The sequence below is a fragment of the Oryza glaberrima genome, chromosome 6 (assembly GCF_000147395.1).
Source record: "Oryza glaberrima chromosome 6, OglaRS2, whole genome shotgun sequence".
Taxonomy (NCBI): domain Eukaryota; kingdom Viridiplantae; phylum Streptophyta; class Magnoliopsida; order Poales; family Poaceae; genus Oryza; species Oryza glaberrima.
This window is the reverse complement of record NC_068331.1, coordinates 9,675,170-9,686,313: the sequence shown is the minus strand read 5'-3', so window position 1 is coordinate 9,686,313 and position 11,144 is coordinate 9,675,170.

The window sequence follows — 11,144 nt, the reverse complement described above, 5'->3', positions numbered from 1 at the left end:
AAGGTTTTTTTTTTGGATAAAAGGGGAATTGTTTACACCCAAATTTGGCACCTATGGACGAAATAGGAGAAAATTGCCAAAGTTTGGAAAGTATCGGGTTTCCTTTACAGGGCCGGTCAGACCGCAGGTATATGGGCGGTCTGACCGGTTAGTAGGGCCGGTCTGACCGCAGGTATGTGGGCGGTCAGACCGGCAGGGTCCGAGTCCGAGTCTGTTTACGTCGGGTCTCGGGTTTTCTTGCTCGGGAAGGCATGTTCCGTATTTCCTTTGGTTTCTATCCTGAGTTGGGCATGGAGAAGGGCCTGTAGAGGGCAAGACCAACCCCTATTTAAGGGACAAGGCCGGTTCATTGTAAAACCTCCGAATACAATCTACTTGAATCTTCTATTTTACCCTAGTTTTAGTCCATCTTTGTCGGTTTGCGCCGTAAACCGTCCACCGCCGCTGCGAGAGTGCGACACCTCTTTATAGGTTTGTCCTGAAAACCTTCCGTTTTGCCCACGAGACGGGTAGTTATCCTCATATCGATCTAAATCGGCCTAGAGGCTGATTTTGATCTCTAAATCGGCTCCGCTAGCCGGTTTAATTTTTCTTTTTGCAAAACTCATCTTGATTTGGCCCTTTGGCTAGATCGAGGTGGTTGGCGACTCCATATCACCGCAAGACATTTAGGTGTTGCGATCGTACTTGTCGACTTGTCAAAAACGTTGCCAACACGATTTTTGGCGACTCCACTAGGGAACGATCTAATCGGCCATATCACGGCCGGATTTCGTTTAATCTAGTAGTTTTCGTCAAATTGAGAGTTTCGGCTAAACAGCCGAAATCAATCCATACAAATCCATCGCTGCTGCTGCAAAGTTTTCATCAGATCAATCTATCCTCGCGCATATCGGGATAGCGACAAGAGGCCGGCAGCTCCTCTGCTGTCCACGGTCAGGAGATCAGAAACCTAACCCAATTCGGTTTGTACGTGTTTAAAAAAAAATCAGGCTGTACAAAGCCGATTTAATCAGAGTAGGCAAAACTGAATTGGTTTCTATTAGTGCGTGCATTAGGCAACTGTCAGTTTGTCTCCGAGCGAAAAGAAGAAAAAATCAGGTTTTTGAATCAAAGCCGATTTACACTGTTGTGCACGTATTAAAAAAATATATATCAAAACCAAAACCGATTAATTGTATCGGTTGTTACTGTGAAGCATCAATTTTCAAAATTTATTAGGCACACACGTTTGTTATACCCAAGGAAATCAAGACCGTATATTAATTTATTCGGTCAAATATTTCGGCTATGAGCTATATGGCCGGATTTAATCAAGGAATTTCTTCATCAACTATAACGAGCGGGAACGAGTTCAACGGGATTAGTACACAATACATTTGGACCGATCAAGGCGTCATGAGAGGAAACGTTCCGCTACCACAAGTTGTAATTTCACCAAAGGTAACTTTCAGTTCGTCCAACCCGTCCTTTGCTATTCAAAACGTTAATAATCATTGTGTAGATGCATATGCTACTTCTAGTTTTGCTCCTATACAATATGCTTATAATGCTACGGGGGATCAATGGGTGATTATACAGCCGATTACACAGGAATCGGCTATATGCAAACCGAGCTGACGGTATGACCGGTCGTGACACCGGTCTAATCACATCCTTTGCCGGTCAGACCGTGCCCACCATGGCCGGTCAGACCGTGTACTACGCCGGTCAGACCGTGCCTACTATAGCCGGTCAGACCGTGCCCTATCTTGGCCAGATCGCGCCTCCTGTGGCCGGTCTGACCGCACCACTGACCACCGGTCAGACCGGGCCATGGGCCGGTCAGACCGGTTCCCTGGGAATTTCTCCAGGTTTTCATACCACGACTAGCAGTGCTGATTTTAATTATTATTCATCACCTGTTAATACTGTTAGTCATGCTACTCCACATGTCCCTAATGCTTACAATGATTCTAATAGAGGATATTCTCACGATACTAGGCAAGGCCAATATAATCATATTGTGCCACAAACACAACCTATTAGGCCACCAAATCCACCACCAATTCAACATAGGCCTGATAATATGGAGGAGATAATTAGTGAGATTTTTAGGAATAAATTTGGGATTGAAGCTAGGAATCGTGCTAAGGTTTATCAAAAGCCGTATCCTGATTATTATGATAATGTACCATATCCTCGTGGTTATAGAGTTCCCGAATTTACCAAATTTAGTGGTGAGGATAGTAGGACCACATGGGAGCATGTGTAGGATCAAGGAGGCCGACTAGAGGGGGGTGAATAGGCGGTTTTAAAACTTAATGGCACTTAAACAAAACTAACCTAAGTTGCTAGGCAAGGTAAGGTGTAAGGTTAACTAAGCAACTAAGTTAAGTTTTGCAAACCTAGGTGATATGGGCTCAAATATGTCTCTATGAATGTAAATAGCACAAATGTAGATGCAACAAATAAATGAGACAAGAGACAAGGAATTTTTCACCGAGGTTCAGAAACTCGCCAGTTTCCTAATCCCCATTGAGGCGAGCCCAACTCCACCGCTCAACCACGAAGCCACCGCACGCCCCCTTCGTCAAGGGGTGGGCAAGGCGGGAGCCGGCCCACGGAGAGGACTACCCAATCCTCGATCACTCGGGGTAGTTCTTCCTTCACTCCGAAGGTGGTGAACTCCAAACCACTCACAAACGGCTCCGGGCCTCCTCCACAATCTCCTCGGAGAGGTCACCGGGCAACACCTACACAAGCCGTCTAGGAGGCGGCAACCTCTAAGAGTAACAAGTCTAGGATGCTTGCCGAAGATGATCAAGTGCCACACTAGCTAAAACAATGAAGCAATACACTTGGATTGGCTTAACTCACTCTCTAACACCTCACTAGATAAACTAAGTGCACAAGGGTGTGAGAGCTCTTGCAAGGGTTCAAGATAATGCAATGGAGTGCCAAAACCTTACCCTTGCTGCTGGGGAGTGGGTATATATACCCCCAACCACCAAAACTAGCCGTTGGAACCGAAATCCCCAACTTTGTGCTCTGCCGGTCACACCGCCGTTGTGAGGCCGGTCAGACCGGACTACTTTGTAACGGCTAGAAAACTAGCCGTTACAGGGTAATCATTGAGCCCACTCAACCTGGCCGGTCTGACCGCAGTGTAGTGGCCGGTCAGACCGTCCACGGCTCGGTCAGACCGCCGTCGGCTCGGTCTGACCGGTTGCGGCTCTGGTGGCTCTGTATCACCACCAAAAACCAGACCAGTGCAACAGACCAGTGGGGCCAGTCAGACCGGCCTTACCACGCCGGTCAGACCGGCTAACAGGCCCGGTCAGACCGGCCTAAGGCCCACGGTCAGACTGCAGGTCACTTTTCAGCTCAACCGACCGTTAGTAAAACGACGATATCTCTTGACTCGGGTCTCGGAAATTGGCGTTCTTGGACTTTATGGAAAGCTTATTCAAAGGGCTATCCAACCCATGAACAATATATCCAAGAAACACAACTTTTCTCAGGGAGAAAGGGCTCACACTCCAAAGGATACTCCACCGGACATAACCACAAGATGTCACTCACTCCTATTGGACATGCCCACTTCTCTCTTGGTTTAGGACTTGAGAAAACTCATCACACTTGGCTAGACAAGCCCACCAAATGCACCTACATGCATATGAACTAATATGGCACAAGATCATCCACAAGCTCGCTTCATAGACCCCTCTTGATAGTACGGCGCCTATCTAGCAAATCCGGTCTACACCAAACACCAAGACCAGGAAAAGACTAAGAAAACATTCTTAGCTACATTATACTTTTGCCTTGCGCCATCCATCTTGGGGTCAAGCTTGAGTCGAGATCAACACTTGTGACCATTTGATTCAACCATGTTTATACCAAGGTATTTACCATCATTTGTCAAGACTTTCTTCTCATCACAAGCTTGATTTCATTCTTGTCGACACGGCGATGCCCTTGGCTTGGTGACCATCAACCCATGGTGTCATCCATTAGCCTCATCACAATTAGACCTATTCCTTTGCACATCTCAAAGAAGAACATTAGTACCAACAAATCGGTTGTCATCCTCCACTTGGTGTCCAACTGGTTGCATATGAAAGATATGGATATGTTTGTTGAGTATTCATTAACATCGCAAGTGTCATATACTCATATGCAAGCTCAAATGCAAAGATCCAATATAAATAATAGGTGAACAACGTGGATCTAAAACATGCACAATAAATGTATAGGATTTGCTCCCCTTAAATATATGCATACAAATAAATATACAAGAGAGGCAAGTGTATGCATAAGTTAAGAAGAACCAATGGGGTTTATCCTATACACATGGACAAGGCATGTAGCAATGATAAAGATAAACAAAAAAACACATACCTTCATGATCTCCATGTTCTCAATGTAAAGGAGACTAAATAAGATAAGACTCAAGTAAACATTAGTCTCACACTTATATAACAATAACATGGAAATCATATATATGAACCTACCAAAAAGTAGGAGATAAGAAGTGATACATATCGCTTTATCTCCATGAATTTCATCCTTGTCATGATTAAGGTCCATCATCAAAGAATGCATATCTACCACATCTCATTATCGGGAAATAACCTTGTTGAAAACTTATGTAAAAGAGAGGTTAATTCCATAAACATCGGTTTATCATCTATCACCAAAGCAACAATTACACAAATTGTTTAATCCAAGATCTTTCAATCTTTTCTCTCTTTTGTGATAGATAATAATCCGATATAAACAATACAAAGAGATGAGATGAAAGATAATTTCAAATCAAGGTAGAGATCTTATACTGAACAAAATATAGAATAAGCTCCCCCTCAAGATGTGCATACATATGGATATGAAGGAATGCATATGCACATAATCAATCAAGATCAATGAGGGAGCTCACACTATATTTTGGATCCACAAGAGAGACCAAGTTAGAATATGTGAAGTTTAATACATACCTCCCATCATTTTTACTTTCATATCCAAATAAGACTAGTCAAAGAAAGGCTCATAAAAACGTTAGTCTCATATAATTAGATTTGTCATTAATCACCGAAACCAAATTAAGGCACTTGAACTTACAGCATGTAGGTCAATTTTTAGCGCAATGTGGTGAGGCTAATAGTGATACTTTTAAATTGCGCTTGTTTTCTTTATCTTTGTCCGGTACTGCTTTTACATGGTTTACTTCTTTACCGGCAAATTCTATTAGTACTTAGGTTCAATTAGAACAAAAATTTCATGATTATTTTCACACTAATGAAATTGAGCTTAGGTTGTCTGATTTAACATCGGTTAGGCACAAATACAATGAATATGTTGCTGATTATATTGAAAGGTTTAGAGATGTTAAAAATCGATGTTTTAGTTTGAAAATAACTGACAAAGATTTGGCCGACATTGCATATGATGGATTACTTGATTCTATTAAAGAGAAAGTGAATGGCAAAATATTTCTTGATGTTGATCATGTGTTGCATGAAGCTCTGGCTCAGGAAAGCCGAGTGGATGACAAGAGCTTACATGCTAGTTTAGATGATAGAGCAATATCATGTATAACAGAACCAAGCGATGGTTCGGATTGTGTTAATAATTTGTGCAATGATGCCATAACAATTATAGCCGAATCAAATGTTGGTTCGGATTGTCTTGCTAGCGTAGATAATAATGCAATAACCATTATAGCCGAATCAAGCGATGATTCGGATTGTGTTACTAGTTTAGACAAAGATGGAATAGCTGAACCAAATAATGGTTCGGATTGTGTTGCTAGCTTAGAGAATAGCATCATTGAAAATATAGCAGAACTAAGTGACGGTTCAGGTTATATCATAAGCGAAAGTGAAATAGCATTATCACCTAAGACCGAGTCACAAATCGGTCATGTGGATGTTGGAAAAGATGATGACAATGTCTTACGGGATAGTAGAGAGATAGAATCCAAAGTAGCTATGCATACATATCAAAGGCCGTATCCTAAACATGTAGATTCGGTCCCATACCCGCAAGGATTTAAGGTGCCCAACTTCATAAAATTCACAGGTGAGGATACTAGAACAACAATGGAGCATATCGGCCAATTTATTGATCAATGTGGTAAGGCCAGTAGTAATGATTTGTCAAACTTTGCATCTACATGGTATAGTTTAGTTGCTCCTAATTCAATTTCTACATGGTCACAAATGAAGCATGAGTTTCATGGTTATTTCAAAGATGCAAGCTTGATGGAGCAAAGACCGATTGATACTTCATCGGTCACTTGTGAAACTATTTCGGTTACATCTATGCCTAAGACCGGAATTGTTGGTGATCCTCTCCCTGTTAGTTCTATTGATGTTGGCAAAAAGAAAGGGAAAAGTGTTATTATTGGGGATCCTCGGCCTAAGAATAGGATCAAAAATGCGAAGGCCGAAGATCATAAAGTTGCAAAGGGTGAGTCATCTAGTTCCTAAAAGACCAAAAAGCCAAAGCTCACTTTTGAGATGCTTATGGCTAAGTACAATAAAGGATTAGCCGGTCAACGATTTGATAATCAAACTAGTGATTCAAAAAGACCAAGATCATCTCGTAGGGACAGATTTGGTCAAACACCAAAGCAATCGGAGCCATCAACCATACCAACTCCATACAAACCTCCGGTTGTGATGCCATGGTATCCACATCCAATGTCACCGTTTGGTTATCCTTTTATGTATTACATGCCATGGATGCCTCAACCACCTATGCCGTGTCATCAGGGATGGAAGGAATCACCTAGGCAGTGCCAAATCATTCATCCAACTCAAGACAAGACCTTTCCCACAAAAGAATCGGTCCAGTGGATCAAAGGTGAAAAAGGTAAAGAAGGTGTGGGTGAGGAAAGAAGCCAAAGCTCCGGAGGTCGTTGCTATCAATGAGGAATCTCAAGATGTTCATGTACCTACTGGAGATGCGGCGAAAACTATACAAGCGAAGAAGACTGAAGCCAACGCCGTTGCTGTCGACATCGGCGGTCTGACCGAGACAGCTGGCCGGTCTGACCGCCAGACTATGGCTGGTCTGACCGACCCTATTGGCTGGTCTGACCGACAGCTTGTGGCCGGTCTGACCGGGCCCAGAGGCCGGTCTGACAGGGGGGCATTGGAGAAGAGTGGGAAAATTGAGAGCAACATAGGAGCTTCCACTTCGACCAAAAATATGAAGAATCATTGCTTAGCTCCTGGAAAACAACCACAGCCGAAGTGGATACCTTCTGGCTTATCTCGCTCTCAAAAGAGGAGGCTACAGCGTCTTCAGGCCATAAGTCAAAAAGAAAAGGAGGCCGAAGATGTGGAGAACAAGACATGCAATAATTTAGAGCCTCGAACAGCACCTAGGCAAGTGTGGAGACCCAAAGAGGTAAAAGTTAAGAGACCGGTGATTTCCCATAGTAGAGATAAATCCAATTTGATGAGAGGAGAATCATCGGTCATTAGAGATAAGTCTCCTTCACATGATGCTATGGGTGTTAGAGCGGTATCCATCTTGCCTTCGAAATCATGCAATCAAGAAGGCCGATTTTGCTCGGGGGGCAAGACATTAATATGCTCATGAGAGAACCAAGAGAAGATGAACGGCGATGGATACAATACCACATCTTTGAGCCGCCGTTTGTTGGATGTTAAGGCAAGGTATGAGTTTATTGTGTTCATCATCATATTATATGCCTATGCCATGTTAGAACATTGCTTACTATCTAGCACATGTGTGTTTTTGCTTATCGAATTGATATTATACATACATGTTGCAAATGCAAGTTCTAAGTAGTGGAATTGGTAGGTAGGCATATAATTTGTTAGAAGTATGATTTGGCTCATGAGTCTTTGATATTTATTTAAAGCCAAATTGTATGTGTTTTTATGGATCACCATATAAGATATAGATTTTATAATTATTGCACCATTAAAGTTTTGCTTATTAGTAATTCGGCTAATGTCAATGGTCAATGTGATGATTTATTCTAGAGTTGTTTTCTTTAGAAACATTGGCATTGTTAATATTTTGCATATATGCTCAAGCCGATTACTTACATTTCTAGTTTATTGGAATTCATGTGTTTGAGGCATATGACTTTGGTGATTCATTATTGATCATACTTCAATTGGCTAAGTGTTTTTATGCCATGATGATTATAGTTTCAAAAGCCATTTGAATTAGTATTCATCTAGACATGTTAGTTGGATGTTATAGTTTTTCATATGTCTAGAGAGAAGGAATTTTGGTCCAATAATTTGATACACCAAGCATCTGGCTACTATGTGAAGAGAAATTATATACTAAAGGCCGATCCTTGATTTCAAAAGTTTGGACGAAATTGGCAAAGTCATAGACCAGGGGCGGTCTGACCGGCATTGCACGGCCGGTCTGATCGGTGGTACCGGCAGTCTGACCGGCTCTGCATGGCCGGTCTGACCAGACAGACAGGGTGGTCTGACCGGCATTGCGTGACCGGTCTGACCGATCCCAGACAGGAGGCTGGGGGGCATATTACAATTGATTAAAAGGCCGAATTAATTGTGAATTCGGACATTTGTGCCCATGAGTTAGAAATAGCTTGGAGAATTCCTTTGATTAGATATTTGAAAGATCCTCCACTTAAGGTTGATCGGAAGATTCGGCGGCAAGCGCTCAAATATTATATCGCCGAAAAATAGATAGAGTATTACTTAGATAATGATCAATCTCAAGTTGCTAGGAGAGTAGTACATGAAGGGATTTGTGAAATTCATCAATCGGCCCGTAAGATAAATTGGTTGCTTAAGAGAGTGGAGTTTCATTGGCCGAAAATAATTGATGATTGTTTCAAATGTTATAGAGGGAGTGGAGCTTGTTAACGGATCGGCAATGTTCAATTAGCGCCTACCGCTGTGTTGAATCCTATCATTAAACTATGGCCGTTCCGAGGTTGGGCTTTGGATTTCATTGGTCAAATTTTTTCTTCATCATCAAAAGGGCATTGGTTCGTGCTAGTTGCAATGGATTACTTCACTAAGTGGACCAAAGCCGTGCTGCTCGAGAATATTACTTGTACGGAGGTAATTGACTTTATTTTGAAGCATATTGTTCATAGATTCGGTATTCCTCAAACGTTAAAGGAGCTTCTTTTATGTCCAAAGAAGTGAGAAGTTTTGCCAAATCTTATGATATTAAGTTGTTGAGTTCTTCTCTTTACTACGCTCAGGCTAATGGATAAGCCGAGTCGAGTAATAAAACATTGTTGAAATTGCCGTTTTGCCAGTTGAGGTGAATGTTGGCTCTCTTCGGTATTTCAAGCAAGACGACTTGTCGGTTGAAGATTACAAGTCCTTGATGAGAAGCAATTTTGAAGACGTCATCTACAAGCGTTTGAAGACTTTGAAGGAAATGAAGACACTTCAACACGGTGTTTTTAGAGAGCAATTAATGGGAAATACTTGAAGAAATACTTCCCGAGCATTTGGCAAGATGCTTAGGAAGTCTTATGGCCGGTAATTGGATTATCGCCCTGAGATAACATGTTCTATGCTTTTAGGTTCACGTATGTTCACCAAAAAAGCAGGGGGGCATGTGTTTACACCCAAATGTGGCACCTATGGACGAAATAGGGGAAAATTGCCAAAGTTTGGAAAGTATCGGGTTTCCTTCATAGGGCCGATCAGACCGCAGGTTTATGGGCGGTCTGACTGGCTAGTAGGGCCGGTCTGACCGCAGGTATGTGGGCGGTCAGACCGGCAGGGTCCGAGTCCGAGTCTGTTTTCGTCGGGTCTCGGGTTTCCTTGCTCGGGAAGGCATGTTTCATGTTTCCTTTGGTTTCTATCCCGAGTTGGGCATGGAGAAGGACCTGTAGAGGGCAAGACCAACCCCTATTTAAGGGACAAGGCCGATTCATTGTAAAACCCCCGAGTACAATCTACTTGAATCGTTCTTTTACTATGTTTTCTATTTTACCCTAGTTTTAGTCCATCTTTGTCGGTTTGCACCGTAAACCATCCGCCGCCGCTGCGAGAGTGCGACACCTCTTTGTAGGTTTGTCCTGAAAACCTTCCGTTTTGCCCACGAGACGGGTAGTTATCCTCATATCGATCTAAATCGGCATAGAGGCTCATTTTGATCTCTAAATCGGCTCCACTAGCCGGTTTAGTTTTTGTTTTTGCAAACCCATCTTGATTTGGCCCTTTGGCTAGATCGAGGTGGTTAGCGACTCCATATCACCGCAAGGCGTTTAGGTGTTGCGATCGTGCTTGTCGACTTGTCAAAAACGTTACCAACACGAATGTTTGAGCTTTATACCTGGTATCAAGACAATCTTCTATCAAGAAGTGATCTCAAGATACAAAAGCTCTTTTTTTTTAATTTACATTTAGTGAAACATGTTTGGCTATGAATTAACCAACCACCCACCACCTAATGTTACGAGAGTCTAAGATATTGAGCTAACTCCTAAGCTCGCAAAATCTTTTCTCATCTAAAGGCTTGGTGAAAATGTCGGCTAATTGGCTCTCGGTTCTCACATGGGTAAGGCATATGTCTCCTTTAGTCTCATGATCTCTCAAAAAGTGACGGCGAATATCTATGTGTTTGGCTCTTGAATGTTGAACGGGATTATTGGTTATTTTGATGGCACTCTCATTGTCACATAGGAATGGAATCTAGGTGAAGTTGTAGTCAAAATCTTTTAGGGTTGGTTTCATCCAAAGGAGTTGGGCACAACAAGAACCGGCGGCGACATTGTCACATCCTAAAAATTTCAAATATATAAATTGTTGTTTAATTGGAATTATTAGAATTGATTTTAAAAGCCTAGAAGAGAAGATCTAATTTTAAATAATAAATTCCAATATAAAATGGGGCCAGATAAAATTTTATTAAATACTTTGCTTAATTCTATAATTCCTAGATTTTTCTGGGATTTATTTGAGCTAAGGAAGTATTTTTAATAAATGGAATTGCATTTCATGAATAATTTAAATTGGAAAAAGTTTCAAAAAGTCTCTTTTGGCTTTGGGCCGAAAGTCGGCCCGAAACCTTCTCTCTCTCTCCCCGGCCCAAGTCGGCCCAGTCCGCAGCCGTCGCGCGCGCATCCGCCCGCTGACAGGTGGGGCCCACCTGTCAGACTCGTCGTCTTCCTC